Raw genomic sequence first — 26,398 nt, 5'->3', positions numbered from 1 at the left:
GCTGAGTTTTTAAAGTTGTTTTTTCCTCTACCTTGTAAATGCTATGGTGACGAGGGCTACCTGGGCTTCCCCACTTCTTATCCTCAGCATTGAGAAACTGTATGGACCATGTAAAGTCCCAAATAAATCCATGCTGACAATGTATGAATGAATGGGTAAATAAAAGGCCATGTCAGCATTGGAAATATAAAAACAGTGTCCAGATCCCAGAAGAGGAGTAGATAATATTTAAGTTGTGTTGAGTATTTAAGAGCACAGGATTCAAAATCCAGTATTCATTCATTCCTTCACTCATTCATTGACCAGAAATGGATTGAGAGTCTGATGTGCTCATTGCAATGAGACTTGGGGATGGAGCTCAGGGTACAGTGATGGACCTGGCTTTGAGTCCTAGACTTACTACTCCTACTTCTGAAGTTATCTAGTCCATCTATACCTCAGATTTTCTCTATTTGATTTAAAGACAATTTTCCAATGAGAATGTTAAGAGGATTAAATAAGATCTTTGTAGGGTATGGTGCGGTATCTGGATAGAGAACATACTCAGCAAATGGGTAATTCTATGTGATGACTTTAAGTCATGTCCACACATGTACTGACATACTCTGCATTAAGAGGTAGCATCGGTATTCTCTCCCCTTAAACCTGGGCAGGCTCTGGGATCTTTGTAATGAACAGAAAGGACAGAAGTTCCACCATGTGGCTTTAAGGATAGGTTGGGAAAGACCATGTGGTTCCTACATAGTTTTTCAGGGACACTCTGAGGCTACTATGTTGATAGAAAGAGAGAGGAAGGGAGGAAAAAGGAGATGGAATAGAGGGAGAGAGGGATAGGGCTGCAGGTGTTCTAGGTGTGTAAGTGAAGATGACTGAGGATCCAGACACCACCGTGTGCTTTCTTACAAGTGGCTTCATGTGGAATCTTCCTGACTGGGCCCAGTGAACCTCAGATTTGCAGATAGAGATAAATTATTATTTTCATGTAAAGTCACAGCTTCAAGGTGATTTGGGGGGCAACAAAAGATGAATAAAACACCATAGTTTTTGGGTCTTAGATTAGATGTTCAGATGGTACTGTAGTATCAAGGACACCTGGGGACAGGAAAGAAAGACAGGAGCCAAAACGGGTGCCAAGAAACATGGCCATAGGAAATGGAGACTGCTGTCTGGTAGCACCAGGCCCACCAGACACTGTACTTGGGGCAACAAAACCAATCAAACACATTTCCTGTGTTGATTATGTCAAATAGGTGATGGGGAGGTATTGTGGAAGAGGAGTCTAGACAGCTGCATGGAAATCATATTTTCAAATGTTTATATGTCATATTATGAGAATTGTTCAAGAATGGACTATTGAGATTTTTTTCCAGCATGGAGGCAATAAATTTAAAAACTTCAGAAGATTCAAGCCACTGTGAGCAATAACTTCAGTGTATTATAAATGCCAGAGTAATAAAGGATTATAAGGTGGATAATATCCTTACGTCATCTATGCTAAAGAAAGACAATTAGATGGCAGTCAAAGAAAATCAGCATGCTGTCATTTTTCATAATTATCCAAGATATAGAATGTCCACAAAGTGAATCAAAGACCTAGGAATTAGATGAGCAATTATGCAACTACTGGAAGAAAATGTAGGATCGACACTCCAACATATAGGCACAGGCGACAACTTTTTCAATAGGACCCCAAAGCTCAGAAAATAAGGTATCCCATTTAATAAATAGGATGGCAGCAAATTAAAACACTTCTGTACAGCAAAGGAAACAAAAATGTGAAGAGAAAACCTGTAGAATGAGATAAAATCTTTTCTAGGTACTCTTCTGAGAGAGGATTAATAACCAGAATATTAGGTCTCAAAAAGTTTAACACCAAAATGACAACCCAACTAATAAATGGACAAATGAACTAAACCAGACACTTCCTAAAATAAGAAATACAAATGATCAACAAAGATATGAAAAAATGTTCTACATCATTAGCAATTAGGGAAATGCAAATGAAAACTAGACTGAGATTTCATCTCACACCAGTCAGAATGGCAGTCATCAAGAATACAAAAAAAATAATAAATGTTGGAGAAGATGTGGAGGAAAAGGAACACTCACACTGTTGGTGGGACTGTAAATTAGTACAACCACTATTAAATCAGTATGGAGGTTTTTCAATAAACTAGGAGTGGAACCACCATATGACCCAGCCATGATTTTTTAGGACAAATACTACTCCTTGGTATTTATCCTAAAAAAGGAAGGTTATCTTACTACAGTGATACGTGCATACCCATGTTTATAGCAATACAATTCACAATAGGTAATGTATAGAACCAGCCCAGGTGTCTGTCAGTGGATGAATGGATACAGAAAATGTGGAGTATAGACACAGTGGCATCTTATTGGGTCATTGGCAGGGAAATGGATGGAGACCATTATGTTCAGTGAAATAAGCCCAATTCAGAAGGTCAAGTGTCATGTTTTCTCTAATATGTGGAATGTAGGGAGGAAAAAGAAAAAGAAAGATGTGATGGGAAAATCTTACGAAAATTAAGGGAGATGGGTAGAATAGAGGAAAGGGACCAGGGGAGGGACTGGGGAGAGAAAGAGGAAACACTGAGGAAATATTGGCTAAATTATACCGTTATATTGCATTCATGTATGAATATGTAACAACAAATCCTACCATTATGTACTTTTATAAGTGTTCCAGTAAAAACATGGAATAAAGAATGTAACCGTTGTCCTAATATTTTGCCTCACTTTATTCTTCCAATAAAAACTTATGAAATTTAATCACATAACATTTCAGACATCTCCCTCCTATTAGTGGTGAAAACAGCTATTTTAATCAATGCCTAAAGATTAATTTCATAAGAAATGGAACCACTTATTCATTCTTTCATGACAATAGAGAACAAGAAAAAGAACAATGTCAAGAAAGGAAGCCAGATAAGCTTCCCTCAGGCCGCCATGATCTTCTCTGTGATGATCAAGTGTTTGGTAGCACATTAGGTACCGGGGACACTGTGGATACCCTCATCAAAAGAGCCATCTTCCCTCTGGGCACTTGACTTTCGGCTCCACCTTCTGACCTCTGAATCACGTTACTGTGGGATCTGATGTCATCTACCATAGAGGGTCTTTATTTTTACTTAGAGAAAAAAGTGCCAGTCCTTGTTTGGACCGTTCGCTGTCACCTGCCTAGGAAGCAGATGCCTCAACAGGACTGCAGAGGGCCGAAGCAAGGAGAGCAGTGTGTGCAAAGCAGTAGCCTCCCAGCTTCTCCAGGTGCTGAATTATTGATGGCAGCTTCAGCATGTGGCTGGCGAAGCCCAAAGTTATTATGGCTCTTGGCTGGATGAGCTGGGAGGAGCGTTCTCAGGGTCAGGCACCTGTCTTCCTGGAGACACCTGCCCTGGAGTTGCAGGAGTGAGGGTCTGTGTTCCAGAAACCTTGGAAGCATAGACGTTGTCCTAGTGAGCTCTGGTGGGTCTCTGATAAGCCAGCAGCTCTCCGTGTGTCTGCTCATTCCTTGATTCATTAAATCCCCAGGGCGCAGAGGACAGATATGGGCTCTAACCAGCTCATCAGTTAATATAAACGTAAAACCACGGCAGATATACAGAAAAGACACAATAAAACTTAGTGCTAATTATCAGTAACTGTTGGGAGAGTCAGAGTGACAGATGTGACTGGCATTGCTGCACTCTGCTGCTTACAGTGCCTCAGTGTTCCTCGCTGATCTTAGAATACACTGCCTGGTAGGGTCCTGCCATGACCTAGCACCCGCCTGCGGCTGCATCCTCGGCTCCTATCCCCAGACGTGGCTGTCGTAGGAACTCCTTGATTAAGCCACTCCCAACCCAGTGGCATGCTTGTCGATCCTTTCCTCTGGAAGGGTCTTCCTCTGACCCCTCTCATGCCTGGCTTCTTATCCCATGGGTCTCTTTTCAAGGACCACACCTCGGCGTGGCCTGCCAACAAGGCTCTTACTCATCAATTACTCCCTTACAATCCCGTTCTCTTGCCCTCTGGAGCTTATCACAATCTGTAGTTTTGTTTATCAGTTTATGTTCTGTCTCCCTCACTAGAATATAAACACCCAGAGGGCAAGGATCACATCTATTTTGCTTATCTCTCCCCTACCCATCTCCATGGGCTCTGGCTGTAGCAAGTTCTCACGAAAATTATGGAGAGTGAATGAATGGGAAGAGCATGGTCTTTGGGCACAGCCCAGCTGGATCATAACCCAAATCCTACCACCTGTCCCTATTTAACCAGACGCCATTTAATTCATGTTGCTCAGCCTCCATCTCCTCACCTGAAAAAATGAGGATTGGGCTCATGGTCAGAGCACCATTGTTCATAATAGTGAAAAGGCAGAAGTAACCCAAGTGTCCATCAGCATGTAAAGGAAAAAGAAATGTGGTATCTGCCTGTAAAGGAATGATACTCGGCCTCAAAGAAGCAAGGATTCTAACACGTGCTGCAATCCAGAGGAAGCTCTAGGACAGGACGCTAAGTGAAATAAGCTGGCCACAAGAAGACAACACTGTTCTCTGTGGCTGAAAGGAGGCTCCTAGGGTAAACAAATAGTAGGTTGCCAGGTGGAGGGAGGGAGGGAAAGGGGAATTGTCTAAAGGCAGTGTTTCTGTTTTGCAAGGGGAGGAGTCCTGGAGGGTGGTCACACTACTGTCAGGAGGTACTCAGCACTACAATATTATGCTCTCAGAATTGGTTAAGATGTCAAGATTCATGTTATAGCTTCTTATAATTAAAAAAAAAAAGAGGAAAAATCACTTTGGCATTTAAAAAAGAACTCAAGTCATCAAAAAACCTCCTGGGATCCTTTGGAGTCTAGACTGGTAAACATAACCCATCCACCATAGGGATTGACAGGGTGTGGCCTTTGACCTCAAGAGAGTTACACACTGAGAACTGAGCTGCTAAGCCATTATTAGACACCAAATGGCATGAGCTTGCAATTAATTACTTTATATTAGAAACACATACGACAGCCTTAATGTATTGATACTTTTAGCACCTTCTGTACATAGACAAGCATATTTTGTTTGGCTTATTGAACACTGCAGAAGATCTTTACAAAGGGAGCTGGAAAGGTCATTTAGCCTAGTTCCTTCTCTGCAGGAAGTGGTTTTTGAGCACATTGTTTTAAAAATTTATTCCAGGGAGCAAAACCCTGTACCTGCTCCTCTGACTCCTCACATACCCCAGTTCTACCTGTGTGTATGAGAGAGAGAGAGAGAAAATATCTGTGATGCAATTGTGGTGAAATTTCGGTCTTGGCCACACTTTATATTCTGCCATCTTAAACCCAGCTGCTACCCCTTATGTTTTCGGCCAGGTGTGTTTCTTCTACCTTCTTTTCTCTTTATTGTTCTTCTTTTCCTTACCCTAGGGCAGTTTTTCTGCAAATACAAATATGTAGGGCTCTTTGTCTGAGGCTATTTCTGGGCAGAGCGTGGTCCACCCAGAAGCAGGGCAGAGGCAGGCCAGAAAGCCAAGGTTCATCTCCCTCGGGACAAGCCCTGAGCTGGAGGTAGAAGTCACAGGCAGAGGGTGCCGTGCGGTCCTGCTGCCTGGCAGAGGTGTGGCCCCCGCTTGCCTGCAGCAGGCAGTTCTTATCAATACTCTATTCATGGTCTTCAACTCTCCACTTGTCTATGGAGCTGTGGACACTCCTCCCACCCAAATGAAGTGCTCTCAGAGCCTTCCCAGGGTGCTTCTGGGACCTGCGCTCTGAGGACGTGCTCCTCGCAGCCTTCTGGCCTTCGCATTATTTTTGGAACATTGCTTTGTCACGGCAAACACACTTGGGATCTTGATAGACTGAGCTGAGGCTGGTGAATGTGGATGGCATGGTTCAGATTCAGCCCCTCTGTGAGCATCCATTCTGGAAGAACCTCTGTGACTGTCAGACTGAAGGGCTGTGAGAGCCAGGACGATGCCGCCTGGACGTGTGCCGAAGCCCCCTCCTCACCTTTCCCGTGACTTTTTTCTTTTTTTTTTTTTTCCGTGTTTTTATTGGTGCATTAGAGCTGTACATAGTGGTGGGATTTGTTGTTACACACTAACACATGCACACAATGTAACAATATAATTTGGCCAATATCATTCCCCCGTGACTGACCTTTAAGTTGGGAAATTGCACAGATAATAGTGTCGTGAGTTGACAAGGCCTGGTTCTTCAGCAGTGGAGGGAAAGGAACCAGCACCTCCGTGTACACGCCAGGCACCTGGGGCCAGGCACAGTGCTTGGCGGTTTAGACTTACTATGGAATGGCCTCCATCTACCCTCTGGAAGACACCCTCGTGCTTCACAGGGGTAGGTGTGCCTCCATGTGTTCATCTGAGGAGTGACCTACTTATCACAAAGCAAATTCAGGGAAGGTTTTAGAATATTTTCTGGAATTCAGTATGTCATCAATGAATCTCAACCATTGACTCTTATTTCTGTCACCTAGCTGAAAAGTGACAAGGGCAGGAATCCCTCCTGGGTTTGCACAAGTCCACAAATGCCATCATTACCTGGAGGTACTGTGAAACACTAACATTCTGGGAGAGCATACTACTACCTAATGAAAATCAAGGCAGGTATCACCAGGTTTTACAAGTAATGAGAATGTATTATAGGACTGTAAGTTCCAGATGTTCTTTCTTTGCAAAGCTTGGGAATAATTACCAATTGTATAGTGTATTCTGGGAGTCGTTGTGAGAATATGAGTTTGAGAGAATATACACATGATAAACATTTACATACCTGGGTAGTGTATATAAAATTATTTTATTCTGACCATTCTTTTGCATTTTTAGTTTTTCTGCAAATGGACAGTTATTTTAATAATTGTGTAAGTTTTAAAAGTGTTCACAACATAGTTTTCATCAGAGTCAAAATGAAATATTCATTGACTTCCACATGGGAGACATGCTGGCACTGAGACTCTCTCCTTAAGTACACCAGAAAATGGCTGCCACATGAGGAAGGCCAGAGGCCACAGGGTTTCATGTGTGTTTTTGATGCCAAGAAGCATGCACTGCAGAATCCCTTTCTTATACTTACAAACATAAGCTGAAGGGAGCATATAATCTTGAGATTTCCTAATAAATAATGCATGTGAGTTCTATTTATTTCCAGATGCCATCAAATAATAGGTCTTGGTCACCTAGCTCCCAGGGGTGGCTTAGGGCCAGGAATGGACTTGGGCATGCACATTGAGTCCACCACATGTTGATCTCTGCAAGCGATGAGCATGGGCCTGGGCATAGGTATGGGGCTCATCCATGCCTCCTTTAATTCCGGAGGGTTGACTAGCAGTGAACAAGACAGCAGAGCCGAGATGGAAGGGAAAACAATGAATTGAGAAAAATTTATAGAAAACGGTAATAAGGTACCATTTTGTAAGTCCAAATGTAGCAAAGAGAATCTACAAATACTAATTTTGTCCCCGACAAGATAGGGGACACTGGAGTTTTCCTACCCTGCTCTTAGAAACGTGCAGTGGTGTGAACAGCAGGGGTAATGGCTCTAGCACCGCCTGGTGGTCTTGGTGGGTCAGGACAGAGCGACACACGGGGAGACGCTGATGTGCACCACCTTCCAGCTTCACGTCCTCCACTCACCAAGGACTCCGGCTGCCCTGATCACTCCCTTGCAGACACCCTCCGCCCCAGACCTGGCGCCGGTCCTGTTGTAAATAGTCTTACGGGAATGCAGAGCCTCAGTCTCTGTTTGCACATCCTCTGTGGCTCTTCTCCTGCTCTCGTGGTGGAGTTTGGTGCCACAATAGACACTGTTTGGTCCACCAAACCCAAACTATTCAGTGTTGCCTTCTATAGAAGCTGTCTGCTGACACTGGATACCCGCCTTCTCCATTTCAAAAAACAAAACCAAAACAAGTGGGGTACCTCCAACCTCTGCCTGCTTTACACCTAGCTCACGTACCTGGAAGTGTCTGAAGGAAAGCACACAACCTCATGGTCCCGTCTCCTTTACACTCTTTACCCTCATCCAGCTGGACTCTGTACAAATCAGTGACTGACTGGATCCTTCTACGTGTCCTTCTCTTTCCCTGAATGGGTGTCTTACACTTTCTTTCATTTCTCAAGGTTGATACTGCTCCCTCGTCTTCGGTCTTAATTATTGACTTCATCTTCTATTTCTCCAAAACCAAAGTACATAGAAAGGAGTTTTAGATCTCCATTAGCACGTGTACATAACTTTTCATCTGTTTCTTATTATTTGTGTCAGTTAACTAATGCTGCCTAACAAACTACTTTGATAGTCAGAACAAGAATCATTTATTATTTGACACTAGGCTGCAGGTGGTTGGAGCAGCGTCGATTGCTAGGACCTGGCTGGGCTCTCATCTGGACTCCTTCATGTGCTGGTGGTTGCTTGTGGCTGGTCCTGGTGGCACTGGCAAGAAGACTGGGTTCTCTAGGTCTCTCACATCCCTCCAGCAGTCTAGTCCAGGCATGTTGATGTGTGACCAGAGAACAAGTCACACAAGCACTTTTTCAATCTCTTCTTTGCTTCAATTTCACTGTCCTCTTTGCCTACACCGTCACATGTAAAGGCCAAAGTCAGCATCAGCGTGGACATGGAGAGGGGTGAGAATTTAAACTAGTACTCCTGTGTTTATATGGCTTCTTCCCACTGCCTTGTCCCAGGCCACTGTTGTCTCTGAACTTGATTCTCACAACACTTCCCAAGCAGCCTCCTCCACTCATTCCTCACTCCTTGAGTGTCAGTGCTCAACACAGCAGCCACGGTGATTCCGAGCAGTTCACATCATGTCACTCTTCTGAGCCAATGTTCCCCTAAGCTCCTAACCCACTTCCAATAACAGCGGAGGTTGGTCCTCACCTTGCCTAGGGTCCTGCAACGCTCTGCCCTCACTTCATAGGGCACTGCCCCGGTCACTCTGATCCAGCTCCAGGCCCCACTTGCCACCCCTTGAAAGGCTTGAATTCTCCTGGAATCTTTCTCCAGGGAGCAGCAGACGAAGGTCTCTACCTGAGTGGTCACCCTCTGGTCACCCACTGACTGTGCAGTCTAGAGGATCACACTCCTTCCCCACCCCTCCTCACCTGCTGACCCTGCTCAGTTTTCCTCCACAACTGACATACTGTAGACAGATGGCAGCTTGACTTACAACTTTTGACTTTACAATGGTACAAAAGCAGTATGCACTCAGTGGAAACCAAGCTGTGAACTCTGAATTTTGATCTCCACCTGGGCTAGCGATGTGCTGTGTGATCCTCCCTCAGGGTGCTGGGTGGCAGCGGTGGGATAGAGCGTCCAACCAGCCTCTCAGTCCTGAGGGTGAACACAGAGGACTGTGCTGCTAAGCTATGTCAGTTGGGAGGTAAGACGAATTCGGTGCTTTCTCAACTTACAATAATCTCAAGCATGATGGCTTTTCAGGGTGTGACCTCTTCCTGAGTAAGGGGCCTCTGTGTTCACATTTGCTGTGTTTGCTTCTTCACTTTTGAATGTACATTCTATAAGGACACCTCTACATTTGTTTATTGCTGTTTGCTAATTGTATAAAACAGTGCTTGGCTTCAGAAAATATTGTAGGATAGGTGAATGGACAAAGGAATGAGGAAACAGAAATTGGGAATTGTCCAATTTACACTATAAATGGATTAATTAATTATGGTCTACTTCTATTTTGGGATCCCATGCAGCAGTAAAATAACAGATCATCACTACATAGATTCACACAGGTGAGTCACATTGCACTTTACTGAATTTAAAAGCAAAGAAGCAAATTGCAACAATTATGGAAATATGGAAATGACCCCGGCCAAAAAAAAATTTTCTTGGACTAACTGGGGTCAGGAACCACAGACGAATGTGCCATTTCTCAGAGTGAACCCTGTCTCAGATTTCCCTTTCTTGACTGCATCCGAGTGGCCAACAAATTCACCACAGTCGTGTTGCAGTGTCCCAGGTAGGGCTGCTGGGAAAAAGCAGGCAGCTGAGCTAGCAGGTCTGGAGCCTCACTTTCAGTGACTCTCATGATAGTCAGCTGTAAAACGATCCTTCAAAGTGAAATGACATCCTTCTCCTGTGACTAAGTCCAGGAGTTTGGGATGCTATTCTTTCTTTTGCACCATGCCTAAACTCAACAAACAGGTGCTGTTATGGGGCACAACTTAAGAACAGACCGATCACCACTGAGAAGTCCAAATTTGAGAGTCTTTATTAAGCCGGCCGACTGAGTGTCTCACACAATGCCCCCAAAAAATGGCTATTGGGAGAACAGCCCTGACCACAGGGTTGTAGGGGTTCTTATACCAAAAATCACATTAATCATAAGTGTCTGTTGCTATGATTCAAAATTACACATTAACATCATGAGATCATTGACAGAGGGAGAAGTGGGTCAAAATGACCCTTACCTAGGTACAAACTAATGAATGGTTGCTAACATCCACACAATTACTGTTTACACGGTACATTGTTTAGCAATAGAAATCAAAAGAGAGCAATTCTTTATTACATAAGAGTTGCCATTGTATATTATTAAACATGTCACACCAAGTAACTGATGATGGGCACAGTTGCGGGGTGTTCCCATGGGAGAAGCTTATTTCCTACATAACATGGAGTCTTAGATCAAAATGGAATCTGTTTAATCATTTCCCTTAGAGTCTGGCCTATAACATTCTCATGGAGACAGATCTGTCAGTCCATCACAGTGCTATAGAGGAGACAGTAGGTTCACATCTCAGGCTGGCACACGGCTCCTTTGCTCTATGAAGCAGTTGGTGGGTCACATCTGTGTTCCTCTGAGTCATCTTCCAGAAAAATGAACAATATATTTAACTACCTATTTACAAACCACTTTGATAATGACCCACAGCCTGGCCAAGACAAAGTGAATAGGACAATATGTTCCCCAAACACCATGGAGTATCTGTAGAACATGGACAGTTAGGTCAGAGAGACCTAAGTGAAAATCCTAATTCTGTAATTTACAAGTTGTATATCTTTAGACAGAATGTCTAATTTTCCTGAATCTTGGTTTTCAATTTACTTTTCTACTACCAGAAATGGAGGGCTTAACAAGTATGTTAAAGATTTTTTTTGCAATAATGGATGAAAAATGAATGTCGTAATATACAGGTCCCACATTAAAAATCAAGTCATTGCTTGAATGATTGCATGAATAAATAAATGAAGGAATGTCAAGTAAACGCACATCAGGTAGGGAGACACGCATGTGATGAAGCAAATGTCCAAGTTCAAATGTGGTAACGGTGTTTGAACTCCTGGCATGTGCTATCGTGTTAGAGAAATAGGGAAGGTAGTGGAGGATCTGAGGCTTGGGGTAGTGGGGACAGAGGAGGTCCTTTCTATCAGGGTGAAAGGAGGGGTGGCATAGAGAGGAAAGGCAAGATCCAGGTGGTTACTAACTTGGCAGTTCTGCCCTTAAAACCCAAGGCTTTGCACGAATGGAATGTGTGTACGTCTGCACACCAGCATCATGGTAGAAATGCAGTTGTGCAATCACTTATTAAGAAGTTTTGGGGCCTGATGTGCTTTAGAATTTTTTTTCTTTGCTTATTTCTGTCTCCCATCTTTTAATTTTAGAAAGGCAATAAACTCAGCAGATCAGGGACAGCAAATACATGAATATTTTTGCAGTAAACCAGGAAAACTTTCATGCTAATAGGATCAGTTAAGACTAGAAAAAGCCTCTGGACAGGGTTTCCTGCAAAATGCTTAAGAAAAACTTTCAGCTTTCAAAGAGGACTGAGTTTCAAAAGTTCAGATAAGACACAGCCTGGACAGGCCTTAAGAAAAAAGCTTTGACCACATGAATACACACCAGACTGTGTCTGAGACCAGCATCTTACAAAACCACTTAGGGCAAGAGGTCCTACAGGAGAAATGCTACAGCCACATTCCACTTCCTGCTCAGTGGATGTATTTCTCCCTGCTTTAAATAAGTCACAAGGCTTAGGTGCCCCTCTGGAGAGATCCGAGTTGTCACATAGTAATTAACACAAATAGCAATCCTCACACGGATGGATTATGTCTGAAAAATCATCTTTGACAGAGCACATCTAAGCATCATAGAAAAGTGATGACAAATGACTGTTTTCTCTCTGTAATGGCCTGAATTGCCAGATATTTCAGAAAGAAGATCAACAGAATACCAATTTGTCTGACAAGGAAAAGAAAATGTGAGGCATGCTTTTCTGACTCTTTTTTTTTTCTTGAGATGTCAAAGATTTAACTCAAATCTGCAGTTCTTTGTCCTATTAGTAATGTCATTCCAGAAGCATGGTTTAATATGCTGGGCTGCAATCTGGTTAACTCCATGTGAGCAGTTAGCACTGTCCCATCATACCCATTTCAAGATCTCTTAATTTCTAGTAGAATCTTTGCAAAGGAATTAGTAAGTGGAGTCCTGTCTCTCGGGGTGGTGGATACACACTCCTGGATGCTGGGTTGTGTGAACTTCCAGTGTTTTCCATTAAAATGAAGACAGTAAGTGCTTACTACAGACAGGGGGTCACATGCGGATGGTGAGAGATCCTCAGTGAAGTGCTCCCAAAGCCTCAGCGCCCATTCTGGCTACGCACTCTTCATCTTCCTCCACTTGGAATGAGAATTGACTTGGATTGTGCTCAGAGCCTCCTGCTAAGAGATTGTTCTCAGAACTCTGCCAGGGTGGCCAAATGCAGATGATTCTGAAGTCACTGCCAAGCCAGAAGGTCATTGCAGAAGAAAGGAGTGGAATGCATTCAGTTAAAAAAAATTCCAACAGATGGTGGTAAGCTGGAATCCTAAAGACCCAGACAATACATATGGGCTGAGAGGATTCGAATAAAAGGGAAAAGGCAGGCGTGCCTGGGGGAAACAGAGATGTAGAATCAGACAATTCCGAGCTTGAAACCCTCTCCATCATTTGCTTACTGTGATTCTGAGCAAGTCATTGAAACTGAGCTCTGAGCCAGCATTCATTCACCTTGAAGATTAAGTAAGAAAGGCAGCTGTGTACGGCATGGGCAGTGGGTTGATGGAGGCAGCTCTGGCCAGTCACAGGCTGGTGGTTTTGAGGTAATACTGTGGTGGCGGTGCTGCTGGTGGTGGATAGAATGGGCAGTAATAACCAGATGAAATTCAGACACGAGAGGGTCTGGGATTTGAAATAACAGCAGCTTGATTGGCAATTCTGTGCTATGTGGGTGTTCGTGGTGGTGAATGGATATCCACTTGGAAAATGCATTTTGATTGGAGGAAATTATAAGAAGAAATATTCACTTAGCTGGTAATGAAACCAAACTGTATGCTTTCATGGGTGCCAAAAATTCTTCCATGTGAGGACACAGGGATGGATGAGGTAGATAGAATTCCGGCCTAACAGAATTTATCTTTTAGGGAGGGAAATAATAAGCAATTCAAGGACAAATGAGCACAAGAGGTATGTTCAGGTACTGATCAAGTCTCTTTCCATTACCCAGGGTTATGTGCAGAGGAGCATCCCGTGTGCTGTGGGGAGGGCAGGCACGGGATTGCTTTACCTGGAGTGGTCAGAAAGTCTCCCTGAGAAAGAGATTTTTAAATTGAAACCGAAATGGTTAAAAGAGAAAAATCAGATTTATTTATGTAGGACTATATACAGCATGGTAAGGATTATGGACTTTATTCTGAGTGAAAAGGAAAGTGATTGGATGGTTTTAAGCAGGGGATGACAATAATCTGATTATGCTTTAGAGAGATTATTCTGGTTCCTGAGAGTGGGTATTAAGCTTTTTTTGGCATTGGGGAGGGGGGTAGCATGAGGGAAAACCAGAATAGCAGCTGAGGAAGCTTTTGTCGAATTCCAGAAAAGAGGACAGTGTTGTGTACTGAGCTCTTGGTCATGGAGAAATGGGATATGGTGGAACTGGGGAATACATTATTGTGTTAATCAGTTTTTTAATCACTGTGACAAAATACCTGAGAAAAATATACTAAAGTAGGAGAGATTTATTGTGGCTCATGGTTTCAGAGATTTCAGTCCATGATCAGCTGGCTATATTGTTTCTGGGTCTGTGATGAGGCAAAGCATCATGGTTGAAGGATGTGGAAGATCACAAATGCTCAACTCATGAAGCGGAGAGAGGAAGGGACTGAGGACAAGAAGTAGTCCTGAGGGCATGCTCCTAAGACCCCACTCCTGTGGAAAGGCTCAACTCCTATAGTTGACAACTCTTCCCAATAGTCTTTTCAGCTGTAGATCCATCAACAGATTAATCCATTGATGAGATCAGAGCCCTTATGATCCAATCATTTCCCATAAGTCCCAACTCTGGACTTTGCTGCACTAGGGACTAAGTCTCTGGGGAACACTGCGGATTCAAGTCACAATGATCATGGAGACAGACAGTTTTTGCACTTAGAACACATCTTGAAGTTCACCATGAGCTTCAGATCTTGTTACTACCCTCACCCCTGCCCACCTCTGCTTATTTTATGTAGTCTTGTTGCTTCAGCCACATGGAATACTTTCCATCTCTTTGGTGCTAAAGTTGTTGCTCATGCCCATCTTTCTATCCAGTGCTCTAGAAAACATCTCAGGACTCTGCACTTCACTCATCCTCCAGATCTGACTTTAATAGTCACTTGCTTGGAGGTCTTTGCTGACTGAGAAGGTTAGGTTCACCTCCTCAGTCTATACTGATGTAGCACTCTGAACTTCTTGGTAATAATAAAAATAGAATTAGTAGGTACTCTTCTTGAGGGTTTACTATGTAGTTACCCCTTTTAGGCTGTTTACATGAATTAACTAACTTGATCCTCGTGGCAGAATTATAAATTTAGGTAGCTGCATTATCTCTATTTTATAAGCAAGATACCTGGTATTCAAAGTGTTTAGATTAGACAGTTCATCAGTGGTGAAACTGGGGTTCAGGCAAGGAGGTCTGAATTAAATACCTTAACTATAAACTGCTCAACTTTCTGATACCCTTATTCTGTGACCTTCACATTGCTTACAAGTATTTGCTTCTCTCTGTTTCCTCTTGGGCTTAAGTCTTCATTAGTCTCAGAAGCATGCCTATATTGTTTTGAAGTATTTTACCAGTAACCAAGGGCCTAGTGTTGAGCCTGGGGTGACAACTATTTGTTAATTGATCGTTATCCTTTCAAACAAATACCCTGTGGGGCCAAGAGGAAATCTCTTGGGCACTTGGGAGCCATTCCTGTGTTGTTGAATCTGGTCCATTCTCCCACAAGGGTTTTGGTGCTTGGAACCTGCAGGTCAGATTGGGGCCAGGCTTGCAGGTGTTTCCTCCCTTGGCCCCACCCACTGAGTTCCAGGTGGGACACCTTTGCTGAGCTGCAGGCTCGTGGAATCCTTGTTCCAGACACCTGTCCTGTGACCCTTGCTTCTGCCCTGCTGGAGGAATTGCTGATGAGGTGGGGATGTGGCTGGGGAGGGGGATTGCCCAGCAGGGAGCAGCTTGTAGCTTTCAGAGGAAAAATCCCCGCCATTCTCCCTCTGCTCAGGAGCCAGCACCTCTTGATCTGGAAGCTCTCCTGTGTGAGGGGCACATCCCTGAGTCAGGCACAAGGTTCCTGAAATTCCTGATGACACAAGGCAACGTGAGTCTCACAGAAGTCTGCTTTCTGTGGCAGATGAGTTGGAAATCAGTCTGGACTTGGTACTGAAGGACAGGCTGGGAGTCTGGACTTCCCCACTTGACAAGTTGCACATGTGGAACTGTGGACGAGGCTCTTCCAGTTGTGAAGCTTAGATTCGTCACCTGCACGTGGAGGTGACACCATGCAGAGTTGTGGATGTTAATGTGGTTTACCACACCAGCTCTCATAAAAGAAACTGCACAGCTCATTCCAGCTTCTAAGGTTTAGTCATATCCACCTAGTCTGCTGTCTGTGTTAACTGACATTCTAATTTGAAACGTTAAGCAATCACTTAAAAAGAGCTCATTTTGACCTATTGCATTAATAAAGGTAAGATCGACCATGATGTAACAGCAACAACAACAGCAAGGAAATAAAAATGAAGTCTTAGTGACTTAGTGACAAAGACTATTTTGGTTTCCGTCACAGTTCTCCTCAGGGTGGGTGTGGCAAAGCAGATACCCACATTGGTTCTGACGTGCAATCCCACCACCTCAAAGTCCTTCATCTCAATCACATGAACAAGAGGGTGGGGAAAGGTCAACCTGCCGGGAACCACCTCTTACCAGCAGTGACACATTTCTTAGGCTTAGGTTCCACTGGGAGGACAGAGTGAAAGGACAATACCTGGTTCCACTGGACTGGAAAGAGAAGAGCGTAGACGTTTGTGACCATGACCTACCTCTACTACCCCTGCTCTGTGTGAGGTGCTAAAAATTTAGAATTTAGTAAACAAGTCCTATTGTTCAGCATGAATCACTGTATTCTTTAATCTCTTAAAGTCAGGAATTTGGAATGAGTTCTATAAACAATTACTTATATTTCATAAGTAGTTTTCTTAAATTAACTGTAGTTATTTTTAAACTGATGATGTGTGTTACCACCATCATGGAATTCCCATGGAGACAATCTTTGCAACAGAGTTGCATGGAGTTTTCAAGAGCGGAGCGAGATGTGATCAAGGTGCAGAGGCAGGCGATCTAGCCAGAGACAGGTCAGAAGAGGTTTCCTAGAAGAGGTGTACCTGAGAGTCAAAGAATAAATAGGAGTTATTTGTGGGAAAGAAGGAGGCAGCATTTGTTACTCAGGAGGCAGGGCAGAGCATGACTCAGTTTGGAAATGCAAACAATTTATATCACCAGGAGACGGAAGTGAGAGGAGGCGATGGATAGAGAGAGCACAGGATCATGCTGATTCTGGACTCAAGGTGCAGAAACAAAGAACTTAGTTGGCCCTGCTTCTTATTAAGGGTATCATCTTATTAAACTATTCCAAGTGATGGACAGAGAGGTGGCAAGAGTTTTCAGAAGGCCACAGAGTATGTAACAGATCCTGGTGAAATTCTGCAAGAGCTATATTGCTACAATCTGGGAATTGGACCCAGGAGTCTTGCGTGCTCTGAAGTCTCTCCAGCCACAGATGTGAATGGGAATGGAAAATGAAGAAGGGTAAGTCGAGGGCATTGGGTGGGGAGGTGGGATGGGAGGAAGTAAGTGAGGAGGGGGTTTGCAGAGGAGTCTCACACGAACGAGGAATTCAAACAATGGTGCGTTTAGAGAAGTTGGGCTTCTGGCTCAGAGCCCTGTTCTGTCTGTCAGGGGAGATAACTTGGGCTTAGTAAAGAATGAACACCTGTGTCTTGATTTATGTGCTGTGCTTGCCAGTGACCTTGGGCAATATGGCCTGCACTGCAAGATGAGAAGCAGCTCCACTGAGGGGCAGGAACCTGCCATGGTGCCTCTCCTGGACAGTGACCTTGTTCCCTCGTCTCCTTTCCACTGTGCCCTGATGAGCCACTGTCATCAAACCCTTCCTCCACATTGCACCAGAGGGAACCGTCTCTGAGGTGACAGCTAGCTCTCAGATTGGAGAGGCAGGGGCCAGGGGCTCAGTGGGAAGTGCGCCACGCTGGTTCACTCGCGTGTCACACACTCACAAGCATGTGTCACACAGGACTCAGAGAAGAGTGCACCAGCTTCCACATGCGCTCAGCGGTCACGATCACTCCTGTGCACCTGGGGTGGCCAGACTTCCAGACTGAAGACAGGGCTGTACCTTTCCTCTGTGGAGCCTCCCGTGTGGGCTTCCCGTCCCAACACCACAGCACGTGTGTAGGGACCCGGGAGCAGGACTCAAAACAAGTAAGGAGATGGGGTTCCACAGAGTGGTATAGAACTGTCACTTTCAGAAAAAAACCCAGGAAATCATTTAAAATTGGACCAGATGCCTAACTTTTCCATTTTATGATTTTATATTATACTTAATCTTAATTATATTGGATAGTATGGGCAGTGAAGGGGAAGGTAGGTTTTCGTAGTCCCGGGTACATTGAAGGAAGTAGCCTTGCCTGGTACGTCCATCCATGTCAAATCACAGGTGTGATCCGTCTACTGGACCCCCGCCCCCTCCATGTCACCTGTGTGCAGACTCATCTTCCTGCAGCATGGCCAGGTGGTGCTGCTCTTCCGTCAGACCCACCAGCTCAAAGCTGATGCTCAGGCTCTCTTTCCCAAGGCTGCACCCCTGCCTGCCCCTGCTAGACAGGATGGCCTTCTGTCCTCTGCCCCTCTTTCTCCTGAGTCAGAGTTGAAACCTTCCTTTTCTGAGCTTTGGTATGCCTTGATGGATGAGCTTATCTTTCTGATGTACCTGTGTCCCAGCAGGCTGTCAGGAACTCAAGGCAGCACTTACCTTTCCTCTATCTTTGTGTCGCAGAACCTGGTGGGGGCACGGAATAGTGAACACTCACTAAATTAAAAACATGCGAAAATGAAGACCAACAGGAGTAGAGTGGCAGTGGAGGGCAGGCAGCATGGTGCCCAGCAGTGCCAGCCCCTCCCCAAAGCCCAGGAGAGCCCGTCTCCACTGAGGGACTCTGGGAGGCTCTGTTCTTTAGAAGACAGGAGCTTTTGGCCACCACTGACACACTGACCCTAGGTAAGATCTGACTGTGGCACCAAACAACCGAGACAGAGTGCAAAATTAGAGAAGGGTTAAGGAAGAGTGGGGACGTGGGTGGGCTCTCCATGCGTCTCTGTGGTGCGAGGCCTGCAGATCACCAGGCTCAGGCTGAGGGAGTGCTGCCCTGGGTCTCGGGGAGGGCCTTCTGGTCGTTCACACTCAGGGCTGATGATGGCAGCCCATTATATTTCATTTCCTACTCAGACCTCGGCACTACCAAGTGAGCAGCTGTTCCTGCAAAGTGCACCAAGGCAGATTCAGGGTATCCTTAAGGAAGATGCAGGGTGTCCTGTAAGCCTGACCCTCACTGAGCCTTCAAGATCCTTCTCCACACCCTTCCCCAGGTGCTCAGCCCTAGCTTCCTTTCTCACCTGGCTCAGTGTATCTAAACACAGCTCAGTAGAACTGATCTAAATGCACATTCTGTTTGACCTGAATGGACTGATTGTTTTTGTCTAAAATACATGAAATTAAGAGTATCGGTTTGTCCCTGACTCCACCACTTTTAAACTCTGTGACCTTGGAAAATGCCCTCTAGCTCTTTGAATCTCTAAAAATAGCAATTTAAAAAATATGCTATATCCTGCTGATTTCATAAGATTGCAATGAGGATCAAGTTAATAGGCCTAACTAATATTGTTCAGTGAACCATAGAGGGCTATTTGAAACTGAGCCATTATTACGTGATCTCTGTTTCTTTATTTGCCTCGCATATTTCTCTCGAGATTTTGGACTCATCAATTCCGACCTCTCCCAAGCCTCCTAAGGGTTGAAGGAAGGGGCTTGGACACCTACTCTGTTGCAGGAGATTATCTTTCTCACCACCGCTTGCTGACCACCAGCTCTGGTCTGGCCTGGCCTGGAGCCAACTCTTGGGTGCATATTATCCTTGATGATCCCAGGAAATCTGCAGAACAAGTGTTTTATGTTGTGTTTCAATTAACAGATGAAAAAAGATGGAGAAACATAAACAGAAACACAAAATTTCAAGGTGACACAGCTGTAGAATGCAAGGTTGGAAATTACGCTCAAACTCTGCCTCTAAAACATTTGCTGTTTCCAAAGACCATGCAGGGATTCTATTACTGTCTGCATCTCCCATGTAGAAATTTTCCTCCAGAACATGTATGTATTCAGAAAATGTTTGATTATTAAACAGAATTGCTTATCATCTGGAAATTTTTTCATGGGTCTACTGAGAATCAAAAATAAATTTTGTGATAACAACTTATCTCCAGGAGGGATTTCACAAGGATGCAAGCTGAGAGTTTCATCTGTCTTCCTCCTGTCTTGCATGACCCTCTCCTCACCGGTGTTTCTTCTCATCTGTTCACACATCTTATTTTATTAGTCACCATCAATGCACATTCATTCTCTGAGCATCGAACCTTTGAACCCTGAGAAAGGTATCAGCCAGGTGGGACTTCTGACTAGCCACCTTGATGTGCTACTGTGAGCTCTGAATAGGGAGAGCAATTCCCAGGGCTTTGCAAACACTCAAGAAATAGAGTGGGGTGAAGTACCAACCTTCTGCCCTCTCTAGGATCTTTGTCCACGTGGTGATGGCATCAGTATATTCAGACCAAAAATCACAGATCTACCAGATGCTTTGCTTGATTTTACTGACTGTATTAGTCAGGGTTCTCTAGAGGAACAGAATGAACAGGAAGTATGATTATAAAACGGGATTTATTAGATTGGTTTATATGACCAGAAGCTGGATAGTCCACAATGGCCTTCTGTAACTGGAGAGCTGGAAGAAACAGTAGCTGCACAGTCCAAGATACAGAAGACCGAGAACAAGAAGGATCAACAGTGCTACCCTAGTCTGAGACCAAGGCTTCTGGAAACTTCCTGGAGAATCACTGGCAGAGTCCGCTTGGAAGAGTGAAGAAGCCAGAGTCTGATATCCTTAACTGATCAAAGCAGTGATCAAGAACCCATTCAAGAAGAGAGGAGCTTGCATCTGCTGCTGCTTCCTTGTTCTTCCAGCTTTTATTCCATCCAAGCCACCATTCTATTGGGCAGTGCCACCGACACTTAGGGAGGGTCTCCACTTCAGTTCCTATCCCACATGCCAATCATTCCTAGACACTCCCAGAAGCCTCTTAGTCATGGGCATCTCTTAATCCAGTCAAGGTGACAATTCGAATTAACCATTACACTGGTTAAGGCAAAAGTCATAACAGAAGGGCAGCTCCAGAGAGAGCAAGAGAAAAGCTTGGAAGGAAGGCCGATCCTGAGTCCTGCCCCACCTGGGTTTGCAGGGTTGGTAAGAGAAAGCGTCCTCTTTACCATCCGTCACAAGGTATATCCGTCACAAGGTATCTTAATTTTTAGGTAATCAATAGCAACTTGTCCTGGGGGAAAGCTGGGGGAGTGGTTGGACACCCGACTCTTGTGCTGGTCTGGAGAGGAGGCGGAGGCACAGCCCCTTCCCCAGTGCTGGAGCGCTCTCCCCCAGGAGAGCACCGTCCGTCCCCACCCTTGAGCCTTCTCCTCAGTGCTGGGTGACCTTCCCGTGCTCCAGCATGCTCCAGGATGGCAGTGGGTGGCCTAGGACTCCAGGGCCTGCGCAGAACTTCAGCACCTTAGCATCCTCCCAGTGTTTCCGCTTCTGCCCCCGGGACTGCAGAAAGGGCGCAGCAGCTGGGGAAGATCCCTCATCGACCTGTCGGAGTAGGAATGCAGGAAGGGGAATGAAAAAGGAGAAAGGGTTCCCCTCGGATCCAAGAGCAGTTTATTTCTGAAAAGTACCATGTGTGCAGACGCACATTAAACTGCAGCTGTATTATGTATTTCACCCTTACTTTCTGATGATTTATGTTTCTTATCTCCACTGTTTGACTTTAAGTGCCTGACAACAGGATGCTTATCTGATTTATCTTTTTATTGCTTATAGGGTTTAGTACATAGTAGAAACTAAATAGATATTTGTTCAATAGGTGATGTGTGTGTGTGTGTGTGTGTGTGTGTGTGTGTGTTTAATCACAGGAGACTAACCACTAGTTTGGTAATCAGCAATAAATATGAAATAAATTCCTTGAACAACAGAGTTCTAACACACTGAGTACAGATCCTAGGCATGAGTAAAGTCAGCATGATGGGATTACAAGCAAAGTCTAAAATGGACCCCAAATTCTGAGCCTTAAGATTTATTTGCCACCAAAAGGTTTTCTCAGATTTGTAAGAGTTACTGATCAACTGTATTTGCTGAACATTAATTTAAGAGATTCCACATAATACTTTAAGTTAGAAAATCTCTGAAAGAGAAAGATCATAACCTCTATGTTATAGATTTTTTTTAAAATCCCTGAAGCTTAGGGAGGTGGGAACTAAATGATTCCAGCTTATGTATCTAGTATTGAATTGAGCTGAGAAGGTGAATCCAGGCACCATCTCCTGAGGAAGATGTGAGTTTCACCAGTAAGTAACTAACTTACTCATTTTAATCAGAAAAAAGGCTACTCGAATGTGGCCTGTGGAACAATAACTTTCAATGAAAAATAGGTTTTCTTAATTTTCTCTAAATAATTTGTATAGCCATCAGACTGCTTCACTGATTAGCATGAGGGATGAGTGAGTGTAGAACATTTATGTAACTGTATTGATTGAAATGAGAGGGGCAATGACCTAGGTCCAGAAAACGTTGAGTTATATAGAAAACCTCTGCTGCAGAGACACAATGTGTTACAGAATGATCTGAAGCTGAGGGTCCCCAGCAGCTCCCCTTAGCTTCAGCAGTGCTGTGTGTTGATTGCACGGCACCTGTTTTCTTGTTGGACACTAGAGACTGTCCTCTCTAATCAGCCCCTGGTTCAGGTTCCCTTCTCCACACTCTGTTGCATTTGGTAGCTTCACCAAGCCGCTCCTCACACCCTGATTTGATGCATTCAACAAGCTAGCAGGTTTCTACACGCTAAGGCCTCCTTTGGGCATGTGAAAGGCACGCATATGTGAATCAGGGCACAGCATGCAGCCGGGTGAGGTGCTGAACTCTGCAAAGCACAGGGACACAGGCTTGCAGGGCTCTGTGCAGGAGCCAGGCTCTGATGCTGGACAGACTCGGGCACAGCCTTCCTACATCCTACGTGAGTGACCTGGGGATTTGCTGAACTACTTTTCTCCCATTCTGCACAGTACCATAATCATACCTCAGAAACAAAGTGTTTATCGGAATTGTAAAAGATCCTTATAAAAGTATCCAGCTCAGAGTTTGGCCCAAGTTAGGCACTACCAAAGAGTTCAAGGTTCCCTACTGTTCTGCTTCCTGTTCTCATTTTTTTGAGGGAAAAGTCAGTGGTTGAGTCAAAAAGGTTTCTTGAATGGGAAACTTAAATAAAAATGTCAGAATAGAGGGCAAGATTAAATCATAAAAAGTTGGGTATTTGAGCCCCCAGCCAGCTTATGAGCTCTGGGCGCTTATCCACAGCTATCTCTAATCTATTTTAGAAGCAATGGAATTATTTGGAACCACGTCCTCCTCTGCTAAGTGTAAACATGCAATTGAATGCAATGTCTGCCTTTCTCTGTTCTAATAACTGGTCTCACTGTCCAGGCCTCATGAATATTTGATCCCATGATCCACCTGGTTCTGCTACTTGAACAGTGAGAAGTGGAACAGGGATAGCATCTTTCCCCAATCAATTAACTCAGATGTACAATTGATCAGGGACAGCAGTGAGGTTTCAGGTCTCTGGGCTGAAACCCTGAAGCCTGGAATTGACAGGGGTGTGCAGTTCAGTTCCTGACCCTGCAGCACAGCTGTTGTGGGGACTGAGAAACTGCAGGTGGCATGCTCCTGACTGGACAAGCAGTAAGAGATTGTGCCATCAGCAGAGGGGCCCATTTTGCAAAAAGAACATCAGAGAAAATCAAGTTGCATGTGGAGTGCATCTTTAAAAACAAAGAGGCTTTACCGAGGTGAGACTGATAGTCAAAGCACTGCATGCAGTTAATGTGTACAGTTTGATATGGGTGGACTTCACCACACACTCAACACGCCATCGCCACGTTCCAGGGAGCGAACACATTCTACATACCCCAAAGTTTCCTTGTGTTCCTTATTTTTGTATTTGTTTTTAACATTTATTTTTGTAGTAAGAACATTTAGCATGAGGTCTACTCTCTTAGATTTTGAAGTGTATGATGCCATATGACCATATTGATACCTATAGGCACCACATGGTAGAGCAGCTTTCTGGAATGGATTCATCTAGAATAATTCAAACTTTATCTGCATTGAAACACAACTCTCTATTTATTCCACCCCAGTGCCTTGCCAGGGACAACCATACCTATTCTCTGCTTTGATGAGTTTGACTATTATAGATACCTCGCATAAGTGGAACGTGAACTATTTGTCGTATGACTGGCTTATTTCACTTTTTATAATGTTTTCAAGATTCATTCATGTTATAACATGCTTTGGAATCTTCTTCTTTTAAAAGTTGTATGATGTCTATATATATATGTATATATACATATATATATACCTATTTACATATGTGTATACATATATCCATATTATATATAGATATATAGACATATCTACATCTATACATAGAGACATATAGATCCATCTACATATATCTATACATACAGGTAGATATGGATACAGATAAAATGTATGTGCTAAGCAAGTTTTACATAGTTAAGCCATTAATTTCTGTATCTGATTTATGATTTTCTTGTCAAATCTGATCATGTTTTATTTTCATTTACCTTTTTAGTTTATGAACATTTAATGAATTTAACATTTTAAAAGACTTTATTAGTGTCCCCCATTCAATTTGCTAATGCTGATCTGCTGGCTTTTCTGTTGTGTGATATTTACAATGAGGAGAAATTTTTAGTTTATAGGATTAGGGTTTTTTATGCAAACATCTGAGATAAAGGATAAAGACTGATAAAAATAAATAGAAACTTAGAATTTGTATTGGAGCTTAAACTGAAAGTGAACTTGGTTTATAGTTGTTCAGATTTTTACTTTAGCAAATACATTTCAGCTTCAAATGACCAAACTTCAGTCTAATTGATTTAGTCAAATTGTTAGGCAGTCTGGTTGGAGAGGAGCTGAGGCAACTTCACTGGGGACTATTTTTCAGATTACAAGAGCTTGTTGGTTGGCATTTGTCAGCTTTGATGAGTTGACAGTGTCCAGGGAAAGACCAGCTGATCCTGAAGCTGTAGGAGGAGGATTCTCTGGCATTGTCTCAGCAGTGAGGGATGGCGAGTGGAATTGTGGACATTTGCTCTCTGTCTACCTATTGTTCTGCTTTAAAAGAAAGAAGGAAAACAACAGGCAGATACAAAGAACACCTAAGTGCAATAGCAACTTAGGCAAAATGGTGTTTGCTACTAATTTCTGGGTGTAGACACATGGGATGGAGCAGTGAGGGCATCCCAGGTGGCTGTGGGTTTAGGGTCCTTGTAATCACATCTACTTCTGAGAAAGATTGATGCAAACCTGTAAATGGTCAGTGATCACATGTAAATTCAAAGCCCATTTCTTTCTTTGAAAACAAAAATTAGTGTTTTATTCATCAGCAGCCCCACAGATCAGCCCTGTGCTCTGGGGATGGTTTTCTTCTATGTAAATGGGGGAATTCTCTTCCCAGGTGCCGTGTCCTGGAGTGGGATGGAGAAAGTATAGCTGTTTTCCTTGGCATCTGCGTATGTGCAAGACACGGGACACAAGGAGAAATCGGAGTCCAAAAGAGAATTCAAGGCAGGGTCAAAGGAGAGTTCGAAGCCTCAGATTCCGGAAGCCTGTGGAAGGTAGGAGAAGGAAGACAAGGACAATCTTGAGTCTTGAGTGTGGGAATGAGTGAAGTCAGGGAGCAAACAAGGTGGGTCTTTTGCACTGGGCTTGGTGACTTGGATCGGGAGTCACATAGTCTTGCATAAAGTCTGAGTTCTGGCTCTGAGTATCCTCTGCCACACAGGCCCTCAAGAGGCAGAGAAGGACATAATAATGGTGTGGTTTGCAAATTAAACACATTGCACTCATGCCATCTTGGTTTAAGACTTTTTTTTTTATTTAATGGTCGAGAAACATGAAACGGAGATAATCTCACCCCAAGTCTCATACCGAGCAGTCTTCCAGCCGTGGTCAGAAGATACTTCTTACTGACTCTGAAGGTCATTGTTGCTTCCCGGTCCCATGTTGCCTCTGCGGATTAGGAAGGAAGGTCATGGGTCAGGGACTGTTTATAATGAATGGAAATGGGAGGGAGCGCAGGTAGGGGATACAGTTAAAGACAATTGTGTAGTGTTGGAGGTGGGGCAAGAGGCTAACAGGGTTTTCTTTTCTAGTTTTGGGGAATGGTAGTTTGGTCAAATGTGAGAATTCTGTGAATTAAATATAGAGGAAAGATGGAACATAGGCTTAGTGCCCAGAAAATGTAGTCCATTCTTCTGGGACAGGACTTCGGTTACCCAAGCTCTAGGCACTCAGTAGAGCTGTATGAGTTGACCCTATAGTTAATAGGTAGAGGAGCCCACAGTGAGAATCTGGAATTGGGGGTCAGGCAGATATGAGCTCAAGTCTTGGCTCTGCTGCTTACTATTTAAGGAGAACTGAACATACTTAAACATGTCACAAGTATTAGTTTCAAAATAAATAACTTGGAAATGAAATCTTGTTTGAGGAGACAGTTGAGAGGATAACCTGTGTTAATGGGCCTGCTATGACACCTCATGGCCACCTCTCCGTGGATTAATGCCCCGTCTATTTAACAAGGTGACACGAGTCTAGCTTTAGTGCCC

The sequence above is a fragment of the Sciurus carolinensis genome, chromosome 1 (assembly GCF_902686445.1).
Source record: "Sciurus carolinensis chromosome 1, mSciCar1.2, whole genome shotgun sequence".
NCBI classification, from domain to species: domain Eukaryota; kingdom Metazoa; phylum Chordata; class Mammalia; order Rodentia; family Sciuridae; genus Sciurus; species Sciurus carolinensis.
This window is presented reverse-complemented; position numbering follows the sequence as displayed.